We start from the raw sequence: 26,280 nt of genomic DNA, 5'->3' as shown, positions 1-26,280 counted from the left end.
GGTTCATGGGGATAATAAAGATCATGGGACAGCATGGGGAATGACACAAGACAGCGCTGCAATGCTTGCTTGAGGCCTGCAGCCTGTTCGGCAATCTGCGGCGTAGGAACTGCATGCTTTAAAAAAGGTTCATGGGGATAACAAGTGAATCCTCTTGGATTGCGCTGAGGTTCGGGCATGGAATTTCTAGGAGGAAGTATAATTTGTATGCAATGAAAGTACATGTAATATGGGATCGAGTAAGATCGAGTAAGCTTCACCAGTGCGCGTGCGCGAATTTACGTCACGTCGGCAGCGAGAAGGCGTTCCCCAACACGAACCAATCAGGAACTGCCACGCCCACTTATATGATCTCAGAATTGCTGTGACAGGAATTAGCGTTACACTGGCTGGAAGTCATTCGCTAGAGGCGCTTCCTCAGCGCCAATCACCAGTGCGCATGCGCAAATTTACGTCACGTCGGCAGCGAGAAGGCGTTCCCCAACACGAACCAATCAGGAACTGCCACGCCCACTTATATGATCTCAGAATTCCTGTGACAGGAATTAGCGTTACACTGGCTGGAAGTCAATCGCGAGAGGCGCTTCCTCAGCGCCAATAAAGATCATGGGACAGCATGTGGAATGACACAAGACAGCGCCGCAATGCTTGCTTGAGGCCTGCAGCCTGTTCGGCAATCTGCCGCGTAGGAACTGCATGCATCTCTTAAAGGACTTTTGCATGGTTCCCGATACTAACAACTTTTTGTAAAAGAACAACAGACACAGCCATCGGTCATTCACACCAAGGACCCACAGAGGTATTGCTAACTAAAAAGAGAAAAACCTCCCGGTTAGTTTTGATAAACAATGAACGACTAAAAACCCACCAATGAACGACTCATATTTAAATATCAAGCTACATGGTTTTTTGATCATGTTTTATATGGAACTTCCCCCTTCAATAAGCATACACTTCAATATGCGTACTGCATCATGGTATATGGATGCTGTATCCGTGTTTCGAGATGTTCGTGCTGCCAATAAATTATTTAGATTTTTTTCAGGAAACAAGCATGCGACGCCAATCAACACACGACTTTCAAAATAACATAACCCCCTCGGCCACCGCTTCCCCCAGAATGCTCGGCGCGCATGCGCAGAAAACCCGAGCATCAATCCACTTTTTTGAAATACCAACTTCTTTCCTGGATGTGCGCCCATGCAAGATCTGTGGACTGGCACGTTGTACCCGATCTCCCCTATCATCCCCGTCAGTGAGTGCACTTTGAACTTTGTGGGATTATGTTGTGTGAACGTGGCACGCTTGGTGATTTATTTATGCAACGTCTGCAGTTGGAAGGACGATACTGTGGCGGACACGAAAGCCCACTGGCGTGGTGACATCATTCCGTGCACCAAGTGGGCGACGGCCACACCCGAGGGGTAGGCGTGGCCTCAGGATATACACCGGGCGCGCAGCCCGGAGCGCGCCAGTGCTACAGTGCGCTCTTTTAATAAAGACTCTAAAACTCACCGCGTTGTCCGCTTCCTTCTTGTTGTGCAAGCAAGCGCGCGTAGCACCGCGCTTCATTTGGTGACCCTCCGACGTTCTGGTCAGCCGTCGCTGACCACCCGAATACGCCATCGCAATGGCAAACAACGCGGTCCAAATGAAACTCCCCGAGTTCTGGGAGACGCAAGCCGAAGTCTGGTTCCTGCAGGCAGAAGCCCAGTTCCGACTTCGAGGCATCACGGTGGACGAGACCAGGTACTGCCACGTGGTCGCTTCCCTCGGGCCCGGCACGGCCGGCCACGTCGTGTCGGTCCTGAGGAACCCACCAGCCGACGGCAGGTACGAGGCGATCAAGCGTCTCCTCCTCGCCACGTTCGGGCTCACGGTGGACGCTCGGGCGGACCGCCTCCTGGACCTCCCCGAGCTCGGTGACACGCGACCGTCGGTCCGCATGGACCATATGCTGTAGTTGTTGGGCGACGAAACCCCGGACGCTCTATTCCGGGCGTTGTTTCGACGCCAGCTGCCGGCACGAGTCCGCCTCGCGTTGCCCGGTTCTGCGACGACGGAACCCCGGGCTCTCGCTGCAGAGGCCGACAGGTTCTTCGTGGCTCTGAACACCCAGGCGAGTTTTGGCGCAGCTATCGGGGCTGATGATGATGCTGATGCACCACACCTCGTGGATCTTGGGGCTGATGCGCATTTCGTGTCCGCCGCCATGCCCCACCCACCACCACCACCGCCACCGCGAAGAAAACCGCGGCCTCCGCCGCCGCAGCCGCCCACCTGGTGTTTCTTCCATGCCAAGTTCGGCCATGAGGCTCGGCAGTGTCGCCCGCCGTGCTCATTCGGCAGGTCGGGAAACGGGCGAGCCGACGCTCGGTGGCAGCTTTGAGCGTCGGCAATTCAAACAGCCTCCTGTACATAACGGACACCTTGTCCGGGCGCCGTTACCTGTGCGACACGGGAGCGCAAGTGAGTGTCGTTCCTGCCGGTACATCCGACAAGCAAACCGCGGGCCGAGGTCCCGCGCTGCTTGCGGCCAATGGTACGTCTATACGCACGTACGGAAAACGCTGTCTCGCTCTGCGGTTCGGAGGGCAGGTTTTCCGTTGGTCGTTCATTATGGCCGACGTGCCTATGGCACTGCTCGGCGCGGACTTCTTATGTGCTAATGGATTACTGGTGGATGTAAAGCGCAGAAGGCTTGTCCAGGCTGAGACGTTCAGCTCGCTCGCATGCGTGCTGCCCGCCTCGTTGAGCAGCTCACTAAGCAGCTCATCGAGCGGCTCGCCGAGCGGCTTGCTGAGCGGTTCCGTTCTGGCCAGGTTCATCTGTACGCTTCCGGCAGCGGACGAATTCGCCCGCCTCCTCACGGGTTTCCCGGCCCTCACGCGGCCCACATTCTCGGCGGGGGCCGTCAAACACGGGGTGGAACACCACATCCACACCGCCGGGCCACCGGTCTACGCCCGGGCACGCCGCCTCGAGCCGACGAAGCTCGCTGTAGCTAAAGCGGAGTTCGCTACGCTGGAGCGGCTCGGCATCGTGCGGCGCTCCGAGAGCGCGTGGGCGTCCCCGCTCCACATCGTGCCCAAGCCCGGCGGGGGATGGCGACCGTGCGGGGACTACCGGCGCCTCAATGACGCCACCACCCCCGACCGCTACCCCGTCCCCCACATCCAGGACTTCTCCGCCCGGTTGGCGGGCATGTCCTTCTTCTCGAAGGTGGACCTCGTACGCGGCTACCATCAGGTCCCTGTCAGGCCAGAGGACATCCCGAAGACGGCTGTCATCACGCCATTCGGGCTTTTCGAATTTCTTCGGATGCCCTTGGGTTTGAAAAATGCAGCTCAGGCGTTCCAGCGCCTAATGGACAGCATCTTGCGCGGCTTGGATTTTTTGTACGTCTACCTGGACGACATCCTCGTCGCCAGCGCGTCCCGCGAAGAGCACCTTCATCACCTCCGCACGCTCTTCGAACGCCTGGGCCACATGGCCTCATCGTGAACCCCGCCAAGTGCCGGTTCGGCGTCACCGGCATTGACTTTTTGGGGCACCGCGTCACCAGGCACGGGGCCGTCCCCCTACCGGCCAAGGTGGAGGCGGTGAAGGGGTTTCCGCGCCCCCGCACGATCAAGGGGCTCCAGGAGTTCCTGGGCATGGTAAACTTTTACCATCGATTCCTGCCCCACATCGCCCAGCTCCTGCGCCCCTTACACGAGGCCCTTCGAGGGAAGCCGGGCAAAGGTGACATTACCTGGACCGAGCAGATGGACGCGACGTTCTCGGGCGCGAAGCTCGCCTTGGCCAATGCCACCATGCTCGCGCACCCGACGCCCGATGCACCGATCGCCCTCACCACCGACGCCTCGGACTATGCGGTGGGCGCGGTACACGAGCAATGGGTGCGTGATGCTTGGCAACCGCTGGCGTTCAGCCGGCAGCTTCGCCCGCCCGAACGCCGTTACTGTACTTTCGACCGCGAGTTGCTTGGGCTTCACCTGGCGGTCAGGCACTTCCGCCATCTGCTCGAGGGCCGTGCGTTCACGGCCTTCGTCGACCACAAGCCGCTGGTTTTCGCGATGGGCAAGGTCGCCGAGCCGTGGTCGGCCCGGCAACAGCGTCACCTCGCGGCCGTGTCCGAGTACACGACGGACATCCGACACGTCGCGGGAAAGGACAACCCGGTGGCCGACTGCCTTTCCCCGGCCGTCGCCCACGCAGTCCACCTTGGCATCGACTATGCCCGGATGGCGGCGGACCAGGCCGCCGACCCCGGGGTCCAGGCCTTGCGGACCGCCGTCACGGGACTCCGCGTCACCGAGGTGCCCTTCGACGGCGCGAGCACGGCCCTCGTTTGCGACGTCTCCCTCGGGCGGCCTCGCCCCATCGTGCCCGCAGGCTGGCAGCGCCAGGTTTTTGACGCCATCCACGGCCTGTCCCACCCGGGCACGAAGGCCTCCCAGAGGTTGGTCGCCGACAAGTTTGTCTGGCATGGCCTCCGGAAGGCCGTCCGCGGCTGGACCAGGACGTGCCTCGCGTGCCAGCGCGCGAAGGTGTACCGGCATACCCAGACCCCATTGGCCCCGTTTACGGTGCCGGCACGTAGGTTTGACCACGTGCACGTGGACCTGGTGGTACCTCTGCCCCCCTCGCGGGGTTTCACCCATGTCCTTACCATGGTGGACCGCACCACCCGGTGGCCGGAGGCCGTGCCTTTGGCGGCGACGACGGCGGCAGACGTCGCGCAGGCGTTCATCGCCACCTGGGTCGGCGCCCTCTCGGACATCTCGTCCGACCGCGGCCCCCAGTTCACCTCGGAGCTCTGGGCCGCGGTCGCGCGGGGGCTCGGGGTCCAGCTGCACCGAACCACGGCCTACCACCCCCAGGCCAACGGCCTGTGCGAGCGGTTCCACCACTCGTTGAAGCCGCGCTCCGGGCCACCCTCCGCGACGTCGGCTGGGTCGACAGGCTCCCATGTGTCCTGCTGGGCCTCCGGACGGCACCCAAGGAGGACCTGCGCACATCCGCGGTGGAGTTGGTCTTTGGACAACCTCTGCGGGTGCCGGGCGAGTTCCTCCCCGACCCCACGGCACCTTGGTCCGCGGCGCAGGAGCGCTCCGCGCTGCAGGAGACCGCCCGGAGGTTCGCCCCGGTGCCGACGGCGCACCACGGGCACCCACCCACGCACGTCGCCCCGGAGCTTCGCACCGCGGAGTATGTCTTCGTCCGCCACGACGCCCACGGGACACCACTGCGGCCCCCGTACGACGGGCCTTTCCGCGTGCTGGAGACCGGGGTGAAATACTTCACCTTGGACATCGGCGGTACTCCCGACCGCGTCTCAGTGGATCGACTCAAGCCGGCCCACCTCGACGTGGACCACCCACCGCCGGTGGCTCGGCCCACACATCGGGGCCGCCCCCCGGTGGGCGGACCCCCGGCACCGCCCAGCACCACCGGCACGCCGCCCCCCCGGTCCGGCACCCATCCCGGGTACAGCCGGGGGCATCCCAGCTGGCATCCCTGCACCCCGGACGCCGCCGGTCGCCAGAGGGCGCTTCGGCCGGGTCATCTGTTTGCCCCGAAAACTGGCCCTCCAGGTGCGCGGGAATTCTGGGGGGGTACGTGTGGCGGACACGAAAGCCCACTGGCGTGGTGACATCATTCCGCGCACCAAGTGGGCGGCGGCCACGCCCCAGGGGTAGGCGTGGCCTCAGGATATACACCGGGCACGTAGCCCGGAGCGCGCCAGTCCTACAGTGAGCTCTTTTAATAAAGACTCTAAAACTCACCGCGTTGTCCGCTTCCTTCTTGTTGTGCAAGCAAGCGCGCGTAGCACCGCGCTTCAATACCATCGTTACCAACATTCAGGTAGACTTCCCAGAGGGAGACACCACATCTGGTTTGGATGCTGCTCAACACCAATGGGAAGGTGATGTCTGAGTCTTATCAATGTACAGGGTAAGTTTAAAATGATGATATTGTAGCGGTTACCGGAAGCATGACACAATTACCGTGCACCGGCCGATGACGCAACTGGCGAGCGGTCACGTGTCTGGACTCGCCCGGGCGTGTCCAGTCTTGCCCTTCTCGGGCGAACACTTGTCTTGCATACCATGCCCCGTTGAGAGGCGTGACTTACCTATTTTGCATACCACGCCCCGCCTGAGAGGCGTGGCTTTTGCGTGTTCAGTTTGCGATACAAATTGCCGCCCGTTCGAGGGGCGGATTCAGTGTGCTTTTGAGTTATTTGGTTTTGAGCTAAATAAATAGCTCGGTGAAACTTCGTTCCTGTGTCGTCCATTTTGTCTGGCTTTATCGTGCGAGCACAGCTCCCACAATTGGTGACCCCTTTCTAAGAACACGGCGATGGAGTCAGCTGCAGCTTTGAAGCTCCCGGGCTTCTGGGAGTCGCACGCGGCCGTTTGGTTTGCCCAAGCAGATTCTCTATTCGCCCTGCGAAAGATTACTAAAGGACACGACGCGCTACCACCATGTGGTCTCTGCGCTCATCGCCTCCTCCGCTGCCCGGGTCCTGAGCTTCCTCCAGCACCCGCCGAACGCCGACAAATACGGCGCGCTCAAAGCGCTACTCCTCGGTGTGTTTGGACTCACGGAGACCGAACGCGCACGACAACTGCTACACCTCCCGGAGCTTGGCGAGGCCCGTCCGTCCGAAAGCATGGACCACATGCTTGCTCTTCTCGGTGACAACAGCCCAGACTTCCTCTTCCGCGAGCTGTTCCTCCAGCGGCTACCCGGCAGGTACGGTTTGCTTTGGATAATTCGCCCATCACGGACCCTCGCGCCCTGGCCAAGGAGGCCGATAAAAAAATTTCGGCCAGGCGACATGTCGGAGCGGCCGCCTGGGACCCTGCGCCGACCGAGGCAATGCCCGTGCCACGACCGGCGCCTCCACCGGCCGAGTCCGCGCCACTGACAGCGTCGACCGAACCCGACGCGACCGCCCGATCCTCCACCAGAGCGGACCATTTGCTATTACCACGCCAGGTTCGGGCAGAAGGCTAGAACGTGCCGCCCACCGTGCACTTTCGGCAGGTCGGGAAACAACCAGGCCGGCGCTCGCTGCCTGCCATAAGCGTCGGCCTTTCAGGCAGCCTTCTGTTTGTCACGGTCACGGAGTCCGGGCTGCATTTTTTGTGTGACACCGACGCTCAGCTGAGCGTGATACCCGCCTCGGTGCAGGACAAACAGGCCGCGCTATGCGGTCCCGCCTTGGTCGCCACAAACGGGTCCTCCATCCGCACCTTCGGTTCGCGCAGCGTCGCATTCTGCTTCGGGCGCCAGCGCTTCAGGTGGGACTTCATCACGGCGAACATGCCCATGGCCTTGCTGAGTGCAGATTTTCTTTGTGCGCATGGGCTTTTGGTCGACGTCAAACGACGTCGGCTCATCAACGCGGAGACCTTCAGCTCGCTCGCTTGCTCATTGAGCGGCTCCGCTCCGACCAAGCTAGCCTGCGTGCTCCCGGCCGTGGACGATTTCACCCGCCTACTCGCCGAGTTTCCCGCCCTCACGCAGCCGACGTTTTCGGCCGTCGCCGTCAAGCACGGCGTCGAACACCACATCCCGACCACAGGTCCACCGGTCTACGCCAGGGCTCGCCGCCTCGACCCGGCCAAACTCGCCGTGGCGAAGGCGGAATTCGATGCGCTGGAACGATTGGGCATTGTGCGACGCTCGAATAGCGCGTGGGCCTCGCCCCTGCACATCGTGCCCAAACCGGGTGGCGGATGGCGACCATGCGGCGATTACCGCCGCCTCAACGACGCCACCACCACTCCCGACCGGTACCCGATACAACACATACAGGACTTTTCCGCCCGTTTTGCGGGGCGGGTGATGTTCTCCAAGGTCGACCTTATTCGGGGCTACCACCAGGTACCTGTACGGCCGGCCAACGTTCCGAAGACGGCTGTAATTACACCTTTTGGCCTCTTCGAGTTCCTCTGAATGCCGTTCGGCCTTAAGAACGCGGCCCAGGCCTTCCAGCGGCTGATGGACAGTGTGCTGCGCGATCTCACCTTTCTGTTCGTCTACCTGGATGACTTTCTCATCACCAGCACTTCCCGGGCGGAGCACCTCGTCCACCTGCGCTCGTTTTTCGAGCGCCTCGGCCAACACGGCCTCATCATCAACCCGGCGAAATGCCAGTTTGGCGTAACGGCCGTCGACTTCCTGGGGCACCGCGTCACAAAGCGCGGGGCTGTCCCGCTGCCTACCAAGGTGGAGGCAGTCACAAGTTTCCCGCGCCCCCGCCCCATCAAGGCCCTACAGGAATTTTTGGGGATGGTAAATTTCTACCACCGGTTCGTGCCTCGCGCCGCCCAACTCATGCGCCCCCTGTACGACGCCCTCCGGGGCAAGCTGGCCAAGCACGACGTCGCCTGGACCACAGAGATGGATGCGGCGTTCACGGGCGCTAAGCTGGCCCTTGCCAACGTGACCATGCTGGCGCACCCGGCACTCGACGCACCCATCGCCCTCACCACGGACGCTTCCGACTACGCGGTGGGCGCCGTGCATGAACAGTGGGTGAACCGGGCTTGGCAACCGCTGGCCTTCTTCAGCCGGCAGCTTCGCCCTAACGAGCGCAAGTATAGCGCTTTCGACCGCGAGCTCCTCGGCCTTTACCTGGCTGTTCGCCATTTCTGCCATCTTTTGGAGGGCCGCCCGTTCACGGCGTTTGTGGACCACAAACCCCTGGTCTTCACCATGGCCAAGGTTGCAGAGCCGTGGTCGGCCCGCCAGCAGCGCCACCTCTCCGCCGTGTCCGAATTTACGACGGACATCCGGCACGTCGCGGGCAGGGACACCGCTGTGACCGATTGCCTCTCCCGGTCCGGCGCGAACGCCGTCCACCTGGGTGTGGACTTTGCCCGCATGGCGGCCGACCAGACCGCCGACCCCGCGGTGCAAGCCCTCCGGACAGCGGACACAGGCCTGCAGTTGGCCAACGTCTCCTTCAAGGACACAGGCACAGTTCTCCTGTGCGACGTTTCCCTGGGCCAACCTCGCCCCATCGTGCCCACCGGATGGCAGCGGCACATTTTTGACGCCCTCCACGGCCTTTCCCACCCGGGCCGGAAAGCATCACAGAAGCTCGTGGCAGCAAAGTTCGTCTGGCACGGGCTCCGTAAGGACGTCCGCGACTGGGCCAATGCCTGTGTCGCCTGCCAGCGCGCGAAGGTCCACCGGCACACCCAGGCCCCGTTGGCACCATTCGACGTGCCCGCGCGGCGCTTCGACCATGTCAATGTGGACCTGGTGGGACCCCTTCCCTCCTCGCGGGGCTTCACACACCTCCTCACGATGGTGGACAGGACCACCAGGTGGCCGGAGGCCGTCCTGCTGGCATCAACAACATCCGCCGACGTGGCGCAGGCCTTCATTGGCACTTGGATTGCCCGTTTCGGCACGCCCTCGAACATCTCCTCCGACAGAGGCCCGCAATTCACCTCCGAGCTTTGGGGCGCGGTCGCCCAGGCCTTGGGGGTCAAGCTTCACCGCACCACGGCCTACCACCCCCAAGCCAACGGCTTGTGCGAGCGGTTCTACCGCTCGATGAAGGCTGCTCTCAGGGCCAGCCTCCAGGACGACGGTTGGGCCGACAGGCTCCCGTGGGTCCTATTGGGCCTCCAAACGGCCCCTAAAGAGGACCTCCAGGCTTCCGCCGCCGAGCTGGTCTACGGCCAGCCACTGCGCGTGCCGGGCGAATTCATCCCTGACGCCACCGGCCCCTGGTCCGTGGCTCGCCAACGCTCTGACCTCCAGGAAGCCGCCAGGAGATTTGCCCCAGTGCCCACGTCCCACCACGGCTGCCCCCAACCCCACGTCTCCCCAGCACTTTGCACTGCGGAGTACGTTTTTATCCGGCACGACGCACACCAGGGACCGCTCCGGCCGCCGTACGATGGACCTTTCCGGGTCCTGCAGAGGGACGACAAGTCATACATCGGCGGTAAGCCGGACCGCATCTCCGTGGACCGCCTCAAGCCGGCCCATTTGGACCTCGACCAACCTCCACGGTTGGCCCTTCCTCCACGACGGGGCCATCCCCCGTCAACCAAGCCCCCCGCCCGACCATCCACCGCCACGCCGCCTACCACCCCCACATGAATCACCAGGGGTCGTTTCGGCCGGGTCATCAGGACCCCCCTCAAACTGACTCTCCCGGTGCAGGTTAATTCTGGGGGGGTGCATGTAGCGGTTACCGGAAGCATGACACAATTACCGTGCACCGGCCGATGACGCAACCGGCGAGCGGTCAAGTGTCCGGACTCGCCTGGGCATGTCCAGTCTTGCCCTTCTCGGGCGAACACTTGTCTTGCATACCATGCCCCGTTGAGAGGCGTGACTTACCTATTTTGCATACCACGCCCCGCCTGAGAGGCGTGGCTTTTGCGTGTTCAGTTTGCGATATAAATTGCCGCCCGTTCGAGGGGCGGATTCAGTGTGCTTTTGAGTTCTTTGGTTTTGAGCTAAATAAATAGCTCGGTGAAACTTCGTTCCTGTGTCGTCCATTTTGTCTGGCTTTATCGTGCGAGCACAGCTCCCACAATATTTACTATTAATATTGGGAGGAGAAGAGGTGGCAATGTGACCTGTATGGACTGTAAGGGTCGTTGTAAATTTGTTCCTTTTTTGTTCTGGGTCCACAAGAAAATATATACTAGATTTTTGCATCAATTCGTAAAATGAGAAGCATCCGTGTGTGTGTTTTTTATCTCCTGACGCTTGTATTAACAGGAAATGGTATGAACTCGACTCCTCTCATCCACAGATATTTCTTGTATTTCCAATATCTCTGCGAGTCCAATTTGCATTCAGAAACAAAACAATTATGGCCTGAAAATTATTTTTAAAAGACTATTTGAATTATGGATTTCAGGCCAGCAACGGCAGGTTAAAAGTTCCCGGCAAGCAGAACCGGATCAGTGTAAACACACAAACAGCGCATGCGCAACAGGCCTCGTCAGCATTCCTACGTCATTCCGAAAGTCTCGTGTTGTGCTGCGAAGGTTAACAAATTTTAAGAAAGAAATCAAAATTTGAATTAAATGTGAAACAAAATTTGCCTACTAAAAGTGGGTTTGAAATTGGCTTCGAAATTAATTAAAATCCGGAATTTCAAAATGAATGAAGCGAATCCTTCACATTCATATCGAGCTCGGCAGGACTCTGTTTATGTGTCACCTGCAATGAGAAACTCACCAACAATGGAAAAAAAATCCAATCTCGAGAGGAATTTTCACAAAAAGCACTACCTTTGTAAAGAGTGATTGCATGTTTTATGGCATGTCAGGGAAAAGTGAAGGTGTTTATGTGCGGAAAGGGTTGTGAATATGCACAGCTTACGGATCCTCAGTGGCTACAGAAATTCCACTTAATGGGGGACATCAGCAAACATTTAAACGACCTTAACAGAAACTTCAAGCAAAAGGAAACAGCAAAAGGCGAAAACCAACATTGTTTGTGAGAGACATGGGACGGGTTCATTGCTTCATTTCCCTTTACTCAAAGAGGCGACAAACGATGAGAGCTTGACATTGAGAACCTAAAAAAGAAGATGCTGAAAATGGAAGAAGCTTGTGTGGGGTGATTTCACAAATCCAGAAAGGAAGAGGCAACTTTGTCACGTCTGTTTTGAACACGTATGCACTCAACTTTTTAGCATTTACAAGAGGGGACCGAGCAGGAATTTGAATTGGCCAATTCGCCCGAAAATCTAGAAAGGCAGAAATCTACCCCGGCACTTCAACACAGATGGATTGAAATGCTTGATCGTAACTAGGGAGTTCATAAAACACCTTATCCCATGCAGCGTTCAAGTATCTAATTCAATTGACATCAAATAAGGATTTTAATGGTCTTGTAAAAAAAAACTCCAGAAGTTTAGAGCTGTTCATGCATTCTTGAACACCACCACGTCCAAGTGCTGAAAAACTGGAGGGTTGTGAAAGTTGCAAAAAGGCGATTTGTGTTCTACAGAATTTCATTTGATTTGTGTTCTGTCTTCTACCAACTCCTCTCTGGCCTTGCACCACCTCCTCTGTCTGTGCTCTGACCCCAAATATTCCTTCAGGACGCACAAGATCTGCCAGCAACCCTGTTCTGGTGAAATTGCCAAAATCAAGACTCTCTGTTCACCTTCACTCTTTCATTCCTCTTTTTCCAGCCTCTGGAACAAACTCCCACACTCTCTTTAATCCAACTCCTCCCTCCAGGTTTTTAAAACAGCTGTTCACCACCATCTTATCTTCCCCCATACAAAACCATGATCTTTTCTACTCCCGTTAATACACTACAAACCCACCTCCTTCAATCTCTGACTTCATTCCTGAAATTCCTAGTGGCGTCCACTTGTTTTATACCGTGTACCCTCCTACACCCCACCCCACCCCCCCCCCCCCCCAGCCTTCTCCCATCCACAGATCTACCGTTGTCCTTGTTCTCTAGGTCCCTCTCCCCCTCTTGTCTCCTGCTCCCTTTATTGTATGTTTTATGTGCCTGTGGATGTTTTCGTGTTTATTGTGTTAGATCTTACACGAGCCTCGACTTTGTATTAAAAATACAGTGTTCACGTATATAATTCAATTGATATAAAAGAAAGATTTTAAAGGTCGTATAATTTTTTTGCGTAATTCTGGAAGTTTACCGCAATGGATGTGGTAACCACCTGATGAAGGTGTCGTTTACACCACCTGTTGTTGGTGTCCTTTATGACGTCCTTAAAAAGAGTAAATTTCCTGTTTGGAATGATTTTCAATTTTGTTTCACCGCCAAGCAGGCAGACTTTTTTAAAATCTCACTCCTCTCTGCGCATGTGCGATCGGGACTAATTCAGAGCCAAAGTACGGTAAAACTACAAGTTCGTTTTCTGATAAATATTCAAAATAAAACATTCAATCTTAATCAAGTTATTCCTCGATCATAAACTGATGTTTGTGGACGGACGGATGGATGGACAGACAGAACTGAACCAATTGCCTAACCCCGCTTTTCGCTTCGCGTGCGCGGGGTAAAAACAAATCGAGACCAAATTGTGTTTGAAGATTGGAATCCTTTACTTCAGGGAATTGTGGAATGAGCAACAACATTGATAACAACATTAACAAAATGTGATGAATTATGCTCTTTCTCGTAAAAATCCCATTAAAAGTGACGGGTTGGAACAGTTTATTCGATGGTGCAGCCTCGTGAGTGTGCCAAAGTCTGAAGCCTTGGCCTAGTCAGGTGTGCTTTATCTTCTATATTTATTTGACATCATACGGAAATGAATGAACACTCGTTTTACTTTGCGCATGTTGAACGTCACATGCAACGAATTTCACCTTCCTGCGCCTTGTATTTATTTTAAATTAAAAATAACTTTTTTGTACACCGCCCTTGAGGCTCGGTTTGAAAGCCACCGTCTACAATTCCAATAGAAGAGACATAATTACACTTACATGGAAAATGTTTTTCGCGTTTGTTTTATTCTCAAAAATAGATCATAGTGAACACACATTCGTGATGAAAGATTGGCCTTTAGAACCCAACTCAAATCGTCCTTATGAAGGGGGACAGACATCTGTACAAACACACAAACTGACATTGTGTTTTATATGGTAGATATGACTCTTACACTTTATATCTATCATGTGTATTTATATGAATTGGTTCCAAATGTATATATATATATATATATATATATATATATATATATACATATATTGCGTTGGTGTTTCTTGGACTTTTGCGAGTATCTTGTTCCAAGAACGTCTGCTGCCCACGTACGTGTGAGTCATAATCAAACTTGATGATGAAGCCATGAGGCAGCAAACGCTTTTTGCGTTATTACTGACTTTTCTATAATATCAGTGTAATGCGCGTCTTCCACGCAATAAAAAATGTATATAAGTAAGTCAGGATTTTTTTTGTGTGCCTCATCATTTATTTTCTTTGACACATTGCTTTGTCACTACTGGATTGCTTTTTGACTATTGGAAGAAAAACTAACTTTCTCTGTTACTCACAATTCATGCCTGACATGTGTGTTTCTTCTTCATTAGGATTATAGTATGGATGTGATTGGACAGCAGAGGGTAAGGAACAACCGTCAATGGCCTGAAAATACTTCATCGAGGTAACTTAACCATCAGTACATGAATCTATTCACACGTCACAAACAATCTTGCAGTTAACCACTTCAGTACACCCCAGTTTTGATTCCAGCAAATAATCAATGCATTCACTCAGCCATCTATGTATGTTCCTGACACACACAAACTCACACTCACACACACGCACATCTCTACCAAGTTTTAAGCTTCCCACTCAAACATTCACACATTTTACAAAGCCCCATTCCCTCCCCCACCTCTTTTCCCCCCTGCAGTGGGCCCTACTAATGTAAGCATGCGCAAGTCAAAGCCTATGCTAATGCACAATACTGGCACAGCTGCATGCGATGGCGCACAATTGCTTCTGAAGACAAAGAATCTGTCTTTCCATCAAATGTTACCAAATGTTACCAATACGAACGTTGCTAGCACGTCGACGGCACACATAGATTTGCCTGAACTTCATGTCTTTTGTACGTGCGCTTACTAATATCAACATGCATGTTTAGCATTGTACAAGTAATAAAATCATGACAATTAATCAAGATTCCATTTGATAATTGGTGTGATGAAGCACAGACTGGTGAATCTTTTTCATGGATAGAAATGGAGGCTCTGTGCAAAAGTCGGAGGCCACCTTCAAAAGTGAAAAGAAACATTTTTATTTATGGGAAACACTGCAGAACGCATGGAACAACTGCATCATGGAATTTCTCCAAAAATGCAGGAAAGCATTCCAAAATGGATATTTGCTCTTTGGCATGAAAAAGGTGGTCACAGCAAATATTAACTTTTCGTAAATTATTATTGTACAATTTAAAATTCATCTTTATTTCTGTAATAAAACATGATCGATATTCCACCTTTCATTTATCAAAATGTGTCGAAGTGACGATCAAAATGTTTCTTTTCAAGGTGGCCTCAGACTTTTGCACAGTACGGTATAAAGTGACGCAATGGCAAAGATATTGTTGCACGAGGTCAATTTTATTTGCCCACATGTAAAGATGTCCACTTGAAACGATATAATCCTTGCTGCCGATCACAGGCTGCCGTGGTACGATGGGGAAAATACCATGGTGCGGAATGCTGTGATGGGTGCGTGCACCCATGGGATGCTGGGAAGATGTACTGTGATGTGACACCGGCCACAAGCATCATGGGAAAAAATTTCCTCCTCGACTAACTTTCCTTGTACAGTATTTCCCGAAGGTGCATATAAAGGTAGGCAAGTATGATGGCAGCAGGTTTTGCATTGACTGGAGCGTATTACATTTACTAAGAGCAAGGCCCAAGCTTGGCCTTTTGTATAAATTTTCACCATTGCAGATTAATGTAGAGGGGATGAAATAGTTAGAATACTGTAGATACCAGGTTTGGACAAAAGTACAGGGTGGATGATATATGTATTATATATATATATAAATATATTCTACCATATAAAACACCGAGTTTGTTTGTACATTTGTACATATGGCTGTTGTCTGTCACCCTTCATAAGGACGATTTGAATAGGATTTTAAAGGCCAATGTTGAAACACGACTATGTTTTCACTTCGATCGCAGGTGTCGGATGACCAAAAACACCCCGAGGACCCGAAAGACCCCAAATACCCTTAAAGACCCCAGAGACACTGAAGACCCAAAAGACCCAGAGGACCCCAAAGAGCCCAAAGACCCAAAAGACATCAAAGATTCAAAGGACCCTGAAGGTCAAAAAAACAAAACAAAGACCCATAAATAACCCAAATACCCAAAACACCCCGACTACTCTGAAGACCCAAAACACCCCAAAGACCCCAAAAAAAACCTTAAAGACCCCAAAGAACCAAAACACCCAAAAGACCCTGAGGACCCATAGACCTTGAGGACACAAGACCCCAAAGACCCATAAGACTCCAAGAACCATGAAAACCCGCAAGACCCCAAAGAAGAGTAATTATGTCTCTTCTATTGGAATTGTAGATGGTGAATTGCAAACCGAGCCTCAAGGGCAGTGTACAGAAGCGTTAAAAAAAAAATACAAGATGCAATTAGGTGAAATGCGATGCACGTGATGGGCAGAGTAAAATGAGTGTTCATTTAATCCAAGGATGTCTCATAAACAAAGAACATATTAGCACATCTGACGCGAGGCCGAGGCTTCAGACTTTGGCATGCTCACAAGGCTGTACCGTCGAAACAAAACATCCCAGAAGATAAAGAAAATATGGTCACATTTGTACACGTGTTTTAAAATAACACTTTTTCTTGCAACGAAACATAATTTCTTCCAGTCTCATTGAATACTTTGAATAAAATAACACCATCCCATCACTTTTGACAGGCTTTTACACTGGTATATATATGTATATATATATATACACAAATGTTTAACCAAAGAAGCTCACTGACCCCATGACATGACACTGATGTCATTGCATAAATTGAATGGTATAATTACAATTACATTACAATATAATGTGACCATATCATTTATGACGTTATAATTTATGCATATGACGTCAGCATCATGTCATGGGGTCAGTTTGCTTCTTTGGTTAAATTTAATATTCCTGACTGGTGATCAGCAGGGCGGAGATGGTGTGTTCGCGCGGCAGGCGAGACTCGTTGCCGGCGGATATATTCCGGCAGGTATATATATACACATAATTATATAGCCTGGTGTTGGCTTAACGGTTAGGGCGTGGGCTTGGGATCCTAGGATCCTGAGTTAGAATCCTGGTCGATCGTTGAATTAACGCCAGGGGGGTTGACTCAGCCTGACATCTTCCGAGGTCGGAAAATTGAGTACCTGCTTGCTGGGATGAATGAGCCATTCAGGTATCCTGCATCGGAGTGGCGACCCGTCCAGGATTGTGCCCAATAGCCAAGGAAACTGCTTCGGCAGTAATATGCATCATCACGGTGCAAAAAGGAATGGTCATCATACATACATACATACATACATACATACATACATATATATATATATATATATATATATATATATATATATATATATATATATATATATAAATATATACATATTGTTACAGATCGCGGTTTAGATGTTATGATGACCGAGCGGTGGTGTATTTAACCGCGACCTAACAGGATCCCTGACTCACCCGATTCACCCAGGACTTTGGCCGGATCGCACCGCAGCTGCTCAATGAGGGGAAAAGACGAAAACGACGCAATGTAAAGAGGAAAAGGAATAAAACGAGAAGACGTACAGACGAGTAATGGGGTTTATTATTTACACACACAAGCAAAAAGGAAGCAGTCACGTTTATTTACAAGCACATGAGACGCAGGTGACACAGGGAAAATACTAGCTTATACAGACTTAATTAACCCAGGACAGAACAAACAGAACAAACTCACGTATACAAGAAGGATGGAAAGGAATGAATGTTGGAAGGAGGAATGGGAAGGTTCAGCTGGGGCAGATGGTTCGGGCTTGATCCCGCACGGGACGTCGGCTGGACCTCGACGGCCACCGATGCCACCGCTATTTGGTCCCCGCGGGGTAACGGGTTGAAGCTGCCTGGTGGAGTCAACGCTGCCTCTCTGGCTCAGCTCAGGGCGCGTCTGCCGTCTCTGGCGCAACTGCTGGTAATGGCCCTTGGCACCTTCTCTCTCTTGGCCCTGGTGTCTCCTCACCATTGACAACTCAACGCAACCAACGCAACCACTGACCCTCCTCTGGCAACCGACTCAGACCAACTCGAAGTGCATCTCTCCCGGGAACACCCCCGCCGTGGGTTATATAGGCCCCGCCCCTCAACCTTTTCGAACCTCCCCCAAACGTTCTCTCCCCGCCCTCTCAAGCCAAACCCCTTGTTCATGGTTGGTCGAGTGGGGCTGGATCACTCCTCCCCTCTCTGACGAGGTGGGGACCCGCCTTGCTTCCCCAACCCTGCCTCGTGGTCAATGGCGGATGAAGGGAAAACCGCCCAACATGCAGTTGGCCATGCGAATTGCAATTGACGGAAAGGGGGGAATGGAAGTGTTGGGAGTGGGAATGAAGGGGATCTATCTCTTTCACTGGTGCAATGGAGTATTTCAATTAATGGGAGACACAGCCTTACTCTAAAAACACATAATAAGGATATAACTGTCAACAAAGATATATCGTGTCCTGCATGTATGTTTTATGGACTAACTACGGGAACGCCCTTTGACCTTTATACAACCACAAACGGAGGGAGGAGGGGTGATATTTTACAACAACCTTTTACAACAACATTTTACCACAACAATAAATAAAAAATACATTCTCATATCCACAACACTGAGGACACATAAGACCCCAAAGACCCATAAGACTCCAAGAACCATGAAAACCCGCAAGACCCCAAAGAAGAGTAATTATGTCTCTTCTATTGGAATTGTAGATGGTGAATTGCAAACCGAGCCTCAAGGGCAGTGTACAGAAGCGTTAAAAAAAAATACAAGATGCAATTAGGTGAAATGCGATGCACGTGATGGGCAGAGTAAAATGAGTGTTCATTTAATCCAAGGATGTCTCATAAACAAAGAACATATTAGCACATCTGACGCGAGGCCGAGGCTTCAGACTTTGGCATGCTCACAAGGCTGTACCGTCGAAACAAAACATCCCAGAAGATAAAGAAAATATGGTCACATTTGTACACGTGTTTTAAAATAACACTTTTTCTTGCAACGAAACATAATTTCTTCCAGTCTCATTGAATACTTTGAATAAAATAACACCATCCCATCACTTTTGACAGGCTTTTACACTGGTATATATATGTATATATATATATATATACACAAATGTTTAACCAAAGAAGCTCACTGACCCCATGACATGACACTGATGTCATTGCATAAATTGAATGGTATAATTACAATTACATTACAATATAATGTGACCATATCATTCATGACGTTATAATTTATGCATATGACGTCAGCATCATGTCATGGGGTCAGTTTGCTTCTTTGGTTAAATTTAATATTCCTGACTGGTGATCAGCAGGGCGGAGATGGTGTGTTCGCGCGGCAGGCGAGACTCGTTGCCGGCGGATATATTCCGGCAGGTATATATATACACATAATTATATAGCCTGGTGTTGGCTTAACGGTTAGGGCGTGGGCTTGGGATCCTAGGATCCTGAGTTAGAATCCTGGTCGATCGTTGAATTAACGCCAGGGGGGTTGACTCAGCCTGCCATCTTCCGAGGTCGGAAAATTGAGTACCTGCTTGCTGGGATGAATGAGCCATTCAGGTATCCTGCATCGGAGTGGCGACCCGTCCAGGATTGTGCCCAATAGCCAAGGAAACTGCTTCGGCAGTAATATGCATCATCACGGTGCAAAAAGGAATGGTCATCATACATACATACATACATACATATATATATATATATATATATATATATATATATATATATATATATATATATATATATATTGTTGCGGATATGGGATTTGGCCTCCATCCATATCCGCTTGTAAATATTCCCCTATTTCCCCAATACTTCCCAACTATCCCCAATCGGATATATTCCGGCAGGTCCCATTTCCCTAGTCCTAGGAGCATTCCCTAGTCCCATTTTCTGTAAACAACACTCTGTAGCCCCGACCTTCCCCTATTTCCCCCATTAAATGTCGCACCCAGGTTCACCGCATCTCACGTAGACAACTATAGGACATCTTGCTAGTTATTCTTAGTCTATGTCAGTTAAGGACTCGTTTCCATTAATTCTGACTCTTCGTTGCACCAGAATGTGATTGTATGGCACCGTTAGAAAGTTTAGGACCTCCCAATACCTCCCCGCAGCTCTTCCTCATGGAACTACAACCACAACAACAACAACAGCGGCGGCGGCGCGGGGAGTGTGCGTCCTCACTCCGGCTTGGTTAGCCGCCATTGAACATGTGCTCCGGCGGGGTTACCACGCAGGGGCTCACTGTCAGCTCCTCGTCAAGGGCGGAGCCCGGTAACCCCCCGCGCCCAATGGAAGCGGCGGACCGATTCCATCTGGGGCGGAGCTAACGAGCCGAGGGCGTGTCACTCCCCGCTGGACATGCGCAGGAAGAGGGAGGTGACGTCAGATGCGCCTCAGCTTGGAGAGAAAAGGACGCCACCTCCAGCGCGACGATACCTCCCCGCATCTCTGGACCGGACCGGGTCGATTCTGCCCCTGACCCAAGGTGCACCTTGAGCTATCGACTGCCTGCCCTTCCTTGCCATCAATCCCTGTGTAAGTCAGTCTTGTCCCGTTTGTCTGTGGTCTGTCGGGGATAGATAAGACTGTGTCTAAGTGCCCATCTTGCTGTGCTTTACCTCTTGCCGTGTAATCTACCCGTTTCTGCATAACCAATATTATATCCTCCTCCGGAGGTCTTGAGAACTGTACCCCTTGTGTCGTAGCATTTATCCCAGCCGTTGTGTCCTTTCCTTCATTGATTTAGCATAGCGCGATTTGGCCAACGTTCGAGTGGAATCGGGCGGGATAGGGTTCTAATCGGGGAGTACCTGTGCGGACGCGGTAATACCAAACCGCTCGGTAAACTAACATCTAAAACCGCGTCTGTAACAATTGGTTGTCAGGAGTTGGATTCGGACCTGGGACTAAATTTGTTAGGCCCAAATTTTGGAACACCAATTGTACTATTAGAGTAACAATTGGTGTCGAGGAGTGAGATCGGACCCGAAGCGCGCTTAAAGCGCTCAAAATTACAAGTGACCGAAATTTGATTGTGTTTTACAAAAATAAAAACCCGAATTTTGAAAGTCGCGCTATGGCAGATCAAGACGGCTGGGTTCCGGTGGAGGAGAGTGAGGCAGGGTCGATCCAGGACCAAATTGAGGGACAAGAGGAGAGCGAAGCAGTGAGGGTGGCAGGTTCACAAAATAGCGTCGTCGCGCACGAGGTTACGGGCGCGCAAAATGGCGCCTCGCACATGGCCACGGCGACCGTGCCCGCGACCGTAGTAGCGCCGCTGGTAGATTTGAACCTTTTTTAAATACAAATGAAGGCCCTTATGGCCCAGAATAGCGAGAAAATGAGGGAGGACATGGGGGCTAATAGCCAATGGTTAGAACAAAGGATGGGGTCCAATAGCGAGAAATTGAGGGAGGACATGGGGTCCAATAGCGAGAAATTGAGGGAGGACATGGGGTCCAATAGCGAGAAATTGAGGGAGGACATGGGGTCCAATAGCGAGAAATTGAGGGAGGACATGGGGGCCCAGATCGGAGGGTTAGGGAGTAGAATAGAGGGATTAGACAATAGATTAGGGGAAATACAGGAGGGGTTAATGGGGGCAGAAAACAGAATGGCCGCTCAAGAGAATCAAATGGAAGGGATGCAAAAGGGGTTAGAGGGGTTAGAAAACAGTATGGAAGGCAAATTGAGGGACATGAGGGACCAAGCGGAAAGGGAAGTTAAACAAATGGGGCAGCAGATAGAGGGGGTCAGAATGGGGGTAGAAACCAAACTGGATGCTCACAGGGAGGAAATGGAGCAGATGAGGGTGGCATCTGGGCAGGAGATGCAAGTGATGGGAGAAGAGATCAGAAGAGGTGTGAGTGAGGAGGTCGGAGGAGTGCGCGAGGAGGTGAGGCACTGTAAGGAGCACATGGAGAAGGAGGTGAGAAAGGGGACTGTAAAGTTACAAGGGGGCATAGAGGACCTGACGCAGGAGGTGGAACAGCTGACGGTGGGACAGACGGAGTTAGTGGAGCAGGTACAAAGGAACACTGCGGTACTAGGAGGGTTAAAAGCGACACAGAAAGAACTAAAAGACGACTTGATAGCGACGAAGAGGGAATGTCAGATGGTACGTGAGGGACTGACAACGAGGTTGGACGAGGTGACAGAGGTAATGGAGACGAAGGACCGGCAGGTGAGGACGCACATGGAAACGGTCAAGGTAGCCTTAGAGGACGAACTTGAGGAGACGTACCGGGAAATAAAGGAGGTGAAGCAGAAATTAGAAGAAGTGAAAGAAGGGGTGAGCGAAATTAAGAAGCGACGGAGAGGGGATAAGAAAGAGATAAAAGAGGAGATAAAAGAATTGGTCCAAAGTCTGTGTTCGGATCGTGATGATGTGCTCATTAACCGGATGAGGGATTCGCAGGTGATGGAGGAGAAGCGAAGAGGAAGAGGACCCGGTGTAAGTGGTGACCAATATGGTCGTGCGTATGATGCGCCAGGTGATTTAATGAGCTTGGGGGTCGAGATGGACCCGGGTGTTCATGAGAGGCCGTTGGTGAAGTGTGCGACAGGTCTGGTGTGCGAAAAAGGAGGTGTGCGAGAAAGTCCGACTCTGGGGTGTGTGAGGAAAAAGTGCGTGCCAAGGAGTGAGGGTGCTGTCGAGAGTGAGTCGGTCGTAGCGCGTGTGCGAGGGAGCACATGGAAGCGCGGTGTGGTAAGTGTTACAGAGGGTGTGACGGGAGAGTGTGCGCAAGAGTGTGCACGAGAAAGGTGTGTGACGGACAGGTGCATGGGGAAAGAGTGCACTGTCAAAGGCAAGGAAGAATGCACGCCTGTGGTGAGTGTTACAGAGGGTGTGACGGGAGAGTGTGCGCAAGAGTGTGCGCGAGAGAGGTGTGTAACGGACAGGTGCATGGGGAAAGAGTGCGCTGTCGGGAGTAAGGGTGAGTGCGTTGTCAAGAGTGGAGGTGAGAGTAGTAAGAGTGACACGGAGCGTGAGTTGGTTGTGACAGGTGAGAAAGGAAGCACACCTGGAATGGTAGAGCGTGTGTGGGAATGCACGCTGGAATTGGTAGTGAGGCACGTGGTTGGGTGTGCGAGTGAACACACCTGTGATTGTCACAGAGGAGGTGACCGAGGAAGGGGCGCGAAGAGGTGTGTTGGTGAGGTGTGCGACCAACGAATGTGTGCCAAAGTGTTCGGTGGTCAGGTGTGTGACCAAGGCTGGGAGTGGAATGAGTGTACCTGGGTGTGTTAGAGAAGGTACGACGAGGAGCATGGAAACGGCTGGATGTATGAGCAAGAAAGGGGTAGCGTATGCATGTAAGCATGCAGGGGAAGCATCGACGGTAACCGGGTTAGAGGTTAGAACGACTTATAGCCGAATCGGGCCCTCGGTGCGTGCCGGGCTTCGCGTGCCGCGAGAACCAGCGGGGATCCGAGCCACGGCGGGTTCGAAAGGACCGCCGTACGCGATCCACGCTGGGCCTCGCTTGGAACGGCCGCGTCCGGGCTCCACTAGGCGGAGCGGGCAGCCCGATAGGAAGGGTCGTCATGGCGACCACTTTTTGTTGAGACGTGCCGGCAGGTCGAGATCGGGACATTGGATGGCTCCACGCCAAGGTGGTGCGTGGGGTCTCGGGCCGGGTAAGCCCCCGTCCCTGCCCCGAATGCGGGACGTATCCAGCCGCTGGCACCAAACAACCCGCATGCATGGCTTGGCTGTACGAAGCCGAGCAGTAGAAGTGAATTGGCGCACCGAGAGGCATTAGTAAGTAGACTGTAATGACGAGGATAGTGTTTTGGCCCCGAAATTAGAAAAAGGCGAAATTTGATGATTGGCAAAGGATTGGCAGTAATGATTGGCAGATGATGAGTAGTGATTGGCAAATTTTTGATTTGTTGAAATTTGATGTGCCAAATTGGTAGTGGGAGATGCCCGATGTGGTGGGATGGCAACTCTGTCATCCCTCACAAACAAGTGGGGCAAATGCGCAATAGTTTATGGGGTGTATGGCAGTGAAAACTAGCCCGGGTGGGTTAGGTTATATTGATAGGGATCTAGCGAAGATGACATTAGGTAACGTTAAGGTTTAGTTAGTGACTGATACCTGTAGTGGGGACGCAGGTAGATTAGTGTGGATTATAATAACCAGGGAGCGCACTAGTTTAAAGGGACGACTGGGAAGCGCAAGTTTCAGAGGGGAGTAGTTAGATGAGATGATGCTGTGTGAGAACTGGACAGGTGTGTGGAGCAGTGAATGAGTAGTGAGTGTTGTGGATCAGCGCGAATGCGCTTGGGGAGAGAAGGGTGCAGGCGGCACCAGGTGTGAGAGCACAGGTGTGCAAGTACAGAGGTGTGGAATACATGGAGTATTGGAATGAGTGGTGTGGAGAGAGTTGGAGTAAGTGGTACGGAGTGGTGTGCATGGTGCGAAGGTGTGGATGGGGGAAGAGTGGACCCCTTTCACGAGTACCCGGGGCGGGTAGTGTAAGTGTTAGGTAGAGGGTATAGGTAAATTGTGGTTGGATATTGGCATTTGTGGTGCGGTTGCAGAATGGTATTGTGGATGGGTGCATTAGTGTTGTGGAAATGGCTGGGCGTGTAGCCTGTTAGTGTGTGTAGTTGGTTTGGGCACTCCACCACTGGGAGGATGTCGGCCAGGTGAGGCCACAGGTGGGCTCTGGGAGCCGGTAGTAGTTGTTGTGGATGGGGCCCGAGGCTCCGGAGGACGGACCCGGGTAGCCCAGTGCCAGAAGGCACCAAGGGGTGACAGAGCCAGGAGAGGGCCTTCCCCAGTTAGTTAGGTTAGGGTGAGGAGCAGGTAAGCTCGGGTGGCAACTACAGTGGTGGAGGTGTGCAGGTGGGTAGACCTGCTGGGAGAGCTACACGTCACAGCCCAGAAATTGTGCGAGAGCACCGAGTGTTGAATCGGGGGAGTGAGACCCCAAATTGAGAAGCACCACAGTTTGGTCAATGGGAATTGGTTTTTAGAACCCATAGTGTAAGTTGGCCAATGGATTGGCAGGGAAAGACCCCGGGTAATGTAAAGTTGTTAAAGTCATTTAGGAAATAGTTAGGATTGATGAACCCGTCGCACCATACGCAGCCACTTACCTGAGGTAATGATGATGACTCCACACCTGTGTTTTCTTTGTTCTGTGTTGCAGGAAATGAGAATTGCTGTTGGATTTGTGAGACGCATCACGACGTGGATAAGACATTGGGGTGATTCCATCTCTCCCTCCTTAGGAGGGACTGATGATGAATTGGTGATGGCAAATTTTGATGTTGAGTTGGAGATGGCAAATTTTGATGGGAGTTGGAAATGGCAAATTTGATTGGTTAGGAGGGAGAGAAGACGAATTTGGTTTATGGGAGGAACGGAGAAGACAGTAGGGACGTTTGTTGATGTGTAAAGTAGATGTTTATGGGTAGTGTTGTGTTTTGTGGATACAGTAAGGGGTAAGGGAGGGGCAATGTAGGTTACCTGGTGGGAGGAGGGGCGTACGGTAGGAACGTACCTGTCTCACCTGGTTCCCATGTGCCCCCAGTGTGCATCACCTTGTATTGCGTGCACTTTTGCGCCCTTACCACCTTACTCACTTGTCTTCTTCTTTTGTCTCCCACCTCCGAGGATCTGGCTTTGGGGCAGAGAGAGAGGAGAGAGAGGTGCTGGCTCTGCAGTTGTGGGCCTGTACTTTCGCTGCTTGCTGCCTGGATCGATACACCATATGGACCGCAATATTTGTGGCCGCCCACCATGGACCGCAGTTCTTTTGCGGCCAAGCACCACCCGTTGATGGACCTCTGGGTCAACGTGGCACCTATGCCATACAGGTGAACCACTTATAGTTGGCCCCCCCTGACGGCCACAATTTAGAAATGGACGCGGTTGGCGCCTTTCTTTATTTGAAGGAAGCCAGAACACCAAGTGGGCTCCAAGGCAAGACCAGCGGCAGAACATCGGCCAGCTGCGACACCACCGGTGATTATGAACATTTTATTGGTGCACCGGATGGTGCTCACTGTGTTATGGGGTGGTGCTTTTGGTGCTCGGATGGGGTGCTCTGCACATTATTAAAGGCCGTAAGGCCACAGGGCACTCGTGGGTTGGTGTATCGATGCTGGCATGCGTGCTCTCTCTATGCATAACATCTGCATGTGTTCCTCAAAGAACAGGTCCTGGATCGTAGTGTAAATATCAGTGTAGTCTTGTGTAAATAATGCTCCCTACCGGCTGTATGTTTAGTTTGAGGATTCTTTCCGCGATTCGGTTATCCTGTGGGTGTGTTTCTGTGAGGAGAAGGGTGCAACATCGCAGGGGGACATATTTACTCATTTGTGAACATCTGTAAAGCTGTCGCACTCAGGGTTGAGTTAATAGTAGAGGGAACTACATCTGAGTGCCACACTAACGTAGGTAAAAATTTATCGGGTCGGGCCGCCCCGAGGTAGAGAAGGGTGCAATGTT

General features: G+C 52.5%; 1 long non-coding RNA gene across 3 annotated transcripts in view; it reads left to right on the top strand.

Moving 5' to 3' along the window:
* The window catches only part of LOC137426049 (uncharacterized), an 85,956-nt gene that overhangs the window by 2,274 nt on the left and 57,402 nt on the right, over positions 1 to 26,280 (top strand). For 2 of the 3 annotated variants that reach the window (XR_013623024.1, XR_010984168.2), the window contains exons 3-4: positions 14,076 to 14,149; positions 15,175 to 15,508. This is a non-coding gene — a long non-coding RNA (uncharacterized LOC137426049). Of the gene's footprint in view, positions 1 to 14,075; positions 14,150 to 15,174; positions 15,509 to 26,280 lie in introns of those variants that run through there. The other variant, XR_010984169.2, reaches the window with a different exon arrangement.

Source organism: Myxine glutinosa, chromosome 4 (genome assembly GCF_964187855.1).
Source record: "Myxine glutinosa chromosome 4, kmMyxGlut1.1, whole genome shotgun sequence".
NCBI classification, from domain to species: domain Eukaryota; kingdom Metazoa; phylum Chordata; class Myxini; order Myxiniformes; family Myxinidae; genus Myxine; species Myxine glutinosa.
This window is presented reverse-complemented; position numbering and strand designations above follow the sequence as displayed.